General features: G+C 50.0%; 1 protein-coding gene across 3 annotated transcripts in view; it reads right to left on the reverse strand.

Moving 5' to 3' along the window:
- Positions 1-413: 413 nt before the first annotated feature.
- VTI1A (vesicle transport through interaction with t-SNAREs 1A) overlaps positions 414-6419 on the reverse strand; it is a 382574-nt gene continuing 376568 nt past the window's right edge. For 2 of the 3 annotated variants that reach the window (XM_033182828.1, XM_033182758.1), the window contains exon 8: positions 414-6419. This exon is cut by the window's right edge and continues 6556 nt beyond it. The gene's annotated coding sequence lies outside the window, so the exon portion shown is untranslated. The other variant, XR_004430534.1, reaches the window with a different exon arrangement.

Consider the following 6419-nt stretch of genomic DNA (forward strand, 5'->3'; position numbering starts at 1 on the left):
ATGAGTGTGATGGTTTCTTACATGCCTGGTGTTTTCCACCGCTACCTAGTTGAATGTTCATATCAGCCCTTGGGTGGAGTGCTATTTTCTCTGCTTTACAGTCGAGGAAACTGAGGCTCAGTGAGGAGATCAGTAGGTTATCCAGGCTCACCAGTGAGAGAATGAGAGCTCAGACCCAAGTCTGTGATTGCTCTGTAATGCCATATTTCTGGGAAATTAAAGAAAAACAAAACCTGCATTCAAAAACAACCTTGAATATTATCTTTCCAAGTTTCATCATTTAAAAAAATGACAGCATCTAATTTGCAGTCCAAAAACTGTAGCAGAGCACTGAACTGAAGATGTTGAACTAACCTTCAGTTAGAAAGGAAATGGAAGTAAGAGAAAGAATTCAAATGGAAAAGATGGGAATAGCCGACTTTGGAATTAGGCATTTTATTTAACTCATCAAATAATACAAGTTATTCCAGAAAACAACAATCAAAATGTATTACTTGTACTAACGATATGTAGAGCCACATTTCCAAGAAATCTAATGAAAATAAATTACTTGGTGGAATACAGCAAATAAATAGATTTTTTTTTTCAAACAATAACCCTGTGAATATTAGAAAAAACACGTGAGGGTTCTGGGGAAGGTGCCACGCGGTGCTGGGGGAAAATGGAACTTGAAGCTAATGCCTGAATGAGATGTAGGAAACAGCAGCACATTAACAAAAATTAGTAACAGACATTCTAACTGCTTTTCTCCATCTCCCTGGTTTTAGGAGTGACTTCTCCCATCCCCGCCGAGAGAGGCTCCAAGTACTGCTCCTGACACCCACAGCCTAAGTGATCCACATAATGTAATCGCACCATCATTAGGAACCATGAAATTGCAATTCCTCAGGGAAGGAGTGCGATCGCTCAGTTACACGGAGAAGAGCGATTAATTAGCCGATCTCAGTTTAATGTGACTATGTACTACACCGGTTCTAATCCCACTCTGGAGCAGCTCTCGGGCCTAATGAATTATCTCTAGGAAGCTGAGCTGGAGCCAGAAGACATCACTCAAAATGAAATAAGTGAAATAAGATAAAAAGCCGAAACTTTAACATGATATTGGGGAAAAGCTGTAGAAACCAAACGGGAGTCACCTAATTTTTCTGATCCTGAAATAACACTATTAAGTATGAAATCTTATATTTAGACTCTATTTGAGGCAGCTTGATCCAAACTGACTCATTCATTCATACATTCCATAAGTGTTACCTTAAAGTGCAGTATTACTTTTCACAGAACGCGATGGGATGTTACTTTAGACCCATTTTGGGGCAGTTGCATCCTCAGACATCAGACAAAGCAGATTGAAGGCTGCAGGTGAAACCTCCATGAGGGTGGCTTAGAAAACAGTTGTGAAATGGGGATGCCTTCTTCCTGGGAACTCAGTGGATCAGGATTTTTACCTTTCCCAAGAGGATGATGTCTCTAAACCCAACGTAGTTGGCACCTACCGTCCTTGGTGCTGGCACCTTTGTACTGAGTTCCCAAATCCTAAACCTCACCTGAAACTCAAATGGATGGGTGCAGATATTGAGGACTGGCCTTTGCACACCATAAGACTTCAGCTCTCTGGCCGACTAGTCTTTCCATTTCACAACTTGCTTGGATTCCAAATTAAATCTCTCTGGGTTCTGTATTGATGGGGCTGCTTTAGACTGGGGCTTTTAGACTGGGGCCTCATTTCTCGGGCAGAGCACCTAGGGAGAGGAATACATGGGAGAGAGACTGCCTTGCCCATGGTGGCTAAACCTACATGAGGGGACTGAAATCTCTTTGGATGCCACTCCAGATCCCTTTTTAAGAAAAATGGGCTTGTGGTTCCAAGGCTGAGAGCTGGCACCATGCACTGGTTTCTAAATCTCTGTCTTGGATTTTATCCAAGTGCATGTTCCTAACGTGCCCGTGAGCAGGAGGGGCAGACGCAGTGTTCATGATCTAGTTTACTGATAGAGAACTAAATGCCCAAGAGGGTAGGTGGCTCACCAGGCAGGACTGGCTACATAATTTTCAGGACCCACTACAAAATGAAAATGTGGGGCCCCTTGTTCAACTAGTAAGAAAACATGCTTTTTGCTTTCTTCCCCAGTCTCATTTTCAACTTGTCATGGTGTTTTAAATTTGCTAGTTAATGCCATTCTAAGTAAAGTCAAAATTTTAAATTATTAGCATGACTTTTACCATTCCTCTTTACATTGTGCAACGCCAGTTTTAAGTGCAAATATCCGAATATTGCATGTGGAATTAGCAAAACGGCACACTGTATTTCACGGTTCTCTCAGAAGGATACCTTGACCTGGCCAGAAGAGACAAACTGGACTCCAGAAGGTTGAAAGAAGGGAGGGTCCTCTCAGGCATGGAGATGACCCCATGGGGTGCTCCCTAGACATGAGGGTTCTCCCGGGGGAGTGCAGACCCCCACAGGCACCCTGGTGACTTGGGTAACACACGAACACTTGAACCCATCTTCTGGCTCCCTTTCCTGTGAGCTGCTGGGCCCACATGTTGTGCCCCAGGCCTAGGGCAGGAGGTTGAGCCAGGCATCCTCCCACAGGCTCCTGCCCCAACCCACAGCAGACGGGCAGCCCCCAGGGTCACTACAAATTTTGTACCAGGACACACGAGGTACTGGATCTGGGGGTGCTAGGGGCTCACCCCCCCAGAGTCCTGCACTGAATGTGCCCCAGGCTGTCAGCGCAGGATGGGGACTGCTGCCACCATGCCCCACTCTGAGATGCTGTGGGGTGTGCTTGCCCCCCTCCCCCACAGGGTGTGCCTGTGCCAGGTTGGGGGCAGGTTGGCAGTGGTTGCTGGGTGGGAGGCAGGGAGGTAGAAGCTGAGTGGAGCTGGAGCTGGGGGCGGGGGGCAGAGGCGCAAGTAGCTGAGAAGCAGATCCTGGACACAGGGAGATGGGAGGCTCCACCTCCCCAGTTCACAGTCCACTGTCCCATTGGACTTCACTTACAAAACACAGCGACAAAGATAAAATTATTAAGAATTTGAAGACAATGACTGCAGAGCCTTATTTCCCAAGCGTGGGGCCCTTCTGGGCACAAAGCCCTGTGTACCTGTACTGGTCACACACCTGTGACACCAGCCCTGCATCCTGGACCACTTACAAGCTCAGCTTACCAAGTCTCCTGATCTTCTAGAAGTTTCTACAAACCACCGGCTGCCATCTTAGCCTTTGGCTCTTACTTTGTTGGGAAGGTTCCCTCTGCACTGCCATGGAAGGCTGGGAGCTAGCAGAGACCTACCTTCCTAAGAGATTTTCTAGCCCAGCTTTCCCATTTTGTGGATGAGGAAACTGGGGTCTGGAGCAGGGTGTGACTGGCGTATAAGGCCACACATCTGGCCACTGGCACAGCAGGGTCTAGAGCCCCAAGACCTGAGGCCCAACTTGGCATGAAAGATGCCAGACTCTGAGAAAAGACCAGAGCCCCACTGGTGTCCCTGCCACACTGTTCCTTGCTGTGACTGCACTCCAGCCACAGCCATCTGGACCCAGGAGTGGTGTCCGGGTTCCCCTCCAGTTCTAAGTTGCATCCCCTTAGCATCAGTAGCTGAGGCTCAGTGTCATGGTGGGGCTATGATGATCGTCATAGCCCACAGGGATAAAACTGAGGGATTTTTTGTTTGTGACAGAGTCTTGCTCTGTTGCCCAGGCTGGAGTGCGGTGGCGCGATCTCGGCGCACTGCAACTTCAGCCTCCCAGGTTCAAGCGATTCTCCTGCCTCACCCTCTCGACTAGCAGGGACTACAGGCACATGCCTCCATGCCCAGCTAGTTTTTGTATTTTTGTAGAGACAGGATTTCACCACGTTGGCCAGGCTGGTCTCGAACTCCTGACCTCAAGTGATCCGCCTGCTTCGGCCTCTCAAAGTGCTGGGATTACAGGTGTGAGCCACTGTGCCCAGCCGAAAATTGAGTTTTTCTGTACGTGTTGGTTTAATAAAAAAGTAACTGGAGAACTTTAGCACCAAGAGTGTGAAGGCCAACACTACTGAGGAGGCCCCTGGCTCTGTGGCTGGGCCACAGCCCTTCTGAGCCTGACGGGACAAAAGACCCAGCCTGGAGTTGCTGGGCAGTAGGTGGGGATGAGGCAGAGAGGATTTGAGACAAAAGTTCCAATCCCTGGTGCTGTTTGAAGTTCCACTTCCTGGTGCAGAGGAAAGATGTCTCACCAGAGGCTTGAAGGCATGGAATCTACTCCTGGACCTGTAACCAATTTGCTAGGTGACCTTCAGCAAATCTTGTCCCCTCTCTGAGCTCCCATTTCCCCATCTGAAAATCAACAGGTAGACCACAGTGGCCCCCTAGGGCCCGCAAAGCTCAAAAGTTTTATCAATCTGAGCTCCTGGTTGGCCCACCCCATCGCCAGGGTGGCTAGCACTGAGCTCAAGGAATGCCGAGCCACACTTCCTCATTTCAAAATGCTGCTCTTTCCAGCTCTGTGGGCTTCATTTCCCCTCACAAAGGAGTTCAGAGAGGCCATCCAGAGGCGGAACATGCGGTTGCATTTGCTGGGATGCCCGGGCTCCTCTGTCCCTGAATGCCACGCACCCAGACATCAAAGTTTCTCTGCTGTCTGGGGGGGGATGGTGTGGGAGGAGGACCAAATCAGCCACGCGCCCCAATCTGGATTCTACTTCTATTTTCCCCTTTCCGCATGGGGGACAGAGAGGGGAGAAGAAGGGGAGAGCAGCCTTTGAAAATGTCTGCTGCTCCATTTCCTCCCTGTTCACTGCTCTCTGCTCAGCAATTCACCGCGCCGGCGGGCCCAGTGACACTCCCGTGGTGCACCTCTTAGCCACTCGGCAACTTTTTTCCCTTTTATGATATTTTGGGCTCCTGATTGCCTGCCAAGTCAAACCTTTAACATTTAATAAGCAGGGGGAAAAAAATCCTTCAAGTCAGCCCCGATGTAAACGGTCCCCATTCCTATCCCTGGCCTCTCCTAGGCCAGTCCTGGAAGTAGGACCAGTGCTGATGGGGACCTGCCCACCTGCAGGCAAGTGTCAGCCCTACTCAGCCCCAGCGGGGCTCCTTTGCTAATGCAGTCATGGGGACTGCAAGGAGGAATGAGCACACAGCATTGTCTACTTGGAGAGGATTTTGCCTGGTAATTCACAGTGGTAGGGCATTCCTCTCAGGGGGCAGCGTGGAAGGGGGCAGAGGCACAGGCATCGCAATGTGATTTTGAGACCCCGAGAGTGACCTTGCCCGAGATTGGAGTCAGGATTCTGGAAATGAAAATAGTTTTCTGACTTGCAGTGCAGTGAGACTATCTTCCTTGTTTTCTTATCTGTCTTCTTCACCATGTGTCTTCGGGGCCTGGAACATAGTAGATGCTCAATAAATATTGATTGGATGAATGAATAAATCTGCTTACACTTCTCATGCTTCAAACAGGGAAAGGCTGGATTATTTAGAAGTCTTGTCGGGGACAATAATGAACTCATTGAAGCCCTCCAGTTCTCACTCGAGTTTCTCCCTTTCTTTAGAAATGCAGTGTAGAGCTCTGGAGGGGTGGGTGTGGATGAATGAGAGAAGATGGAATTGAGCGGAGAGTCTCTGATGGCCAGTGTCCCCTCTGTGCCAAGACCCCTGGATGTGGCAGTGTGGGGAAGGTCTGCTCAGGGCAGGAAGAATCCGTTTTGGGTCCTTCCCCAAATGCCAAATTGTACGCTACATTGGATTTGGACTTCTTTCAGCCTCAGCAGGGCCAGAGGAGGGACACAATTTGCCTGCCTCCAGGGTTAGCTGTCCAAACTCCAACCCAGCCTCCCTGTTCTTTCTCAATCCTTCTCAGCCAGGGCATGGCCGTGGGACCTGCCAGGGGACCCTCGACCCATTATCTGCTCCTTGGCAGAGCCCATTCTCAGGCTCCTGTGTTTCCCTGCATGCAGCCCTGAGCCAGAACACAATCCTTAGAAGAACAGGGGCCTGGCCAGGGAGTGGGCTTTAGGGCAAGGCTGAAGGCAGCTGATACGGGGCAACCTCCAGGGAGCTGCTCCCAGGGAACCAAGCCCCTCTTTCCTTCTAACCCTTGTCCCAAAGACCATCAGGCTCCCTCACGTAGTGGGTCTGTCCTCCCCCAAACCCAAAATCTGCCCCTAGGAAATGGTCAGACAACTCACTCAGAGGGATCTGTGGCTGGTGGGACTGAAGCTGTCTAGGGAAAAATGAATCTGCATTTTTCCAGTGTTCCAGGGCAGAAATCACAGTACTGCATCTCTAGAGGTGGGGTTTCAGGCATCCACCGGCACGCAGGGTGTCACTGCGCAGGGGCCTGGCGTCCCTCAAAGGGTCAAGGCCTTGGCCACTTCCTGTGTCCAGAAGAGGTGCAAACACGGGAAGGGACAGTCTGGTCAGAGGCT

The sequence above is a fragment of the Trachypithecus francoisi genome, unplaced genomic scaffold (assembly GCF_009764315.1).
Source record: "Trachypithecus francoisi isolate TF-2019V2 unplaced genomic scaffold, Tfra_2.0 Contig01579, whole genome shotgun sequence".
In the NCBI taxonomy this organism is placed as follows: Eukaryota; Metazoa; Chordata; class Mammalia; order Primates; family Cercopithecidae; genus Trachypithecus; species Trachypithecus francoisi.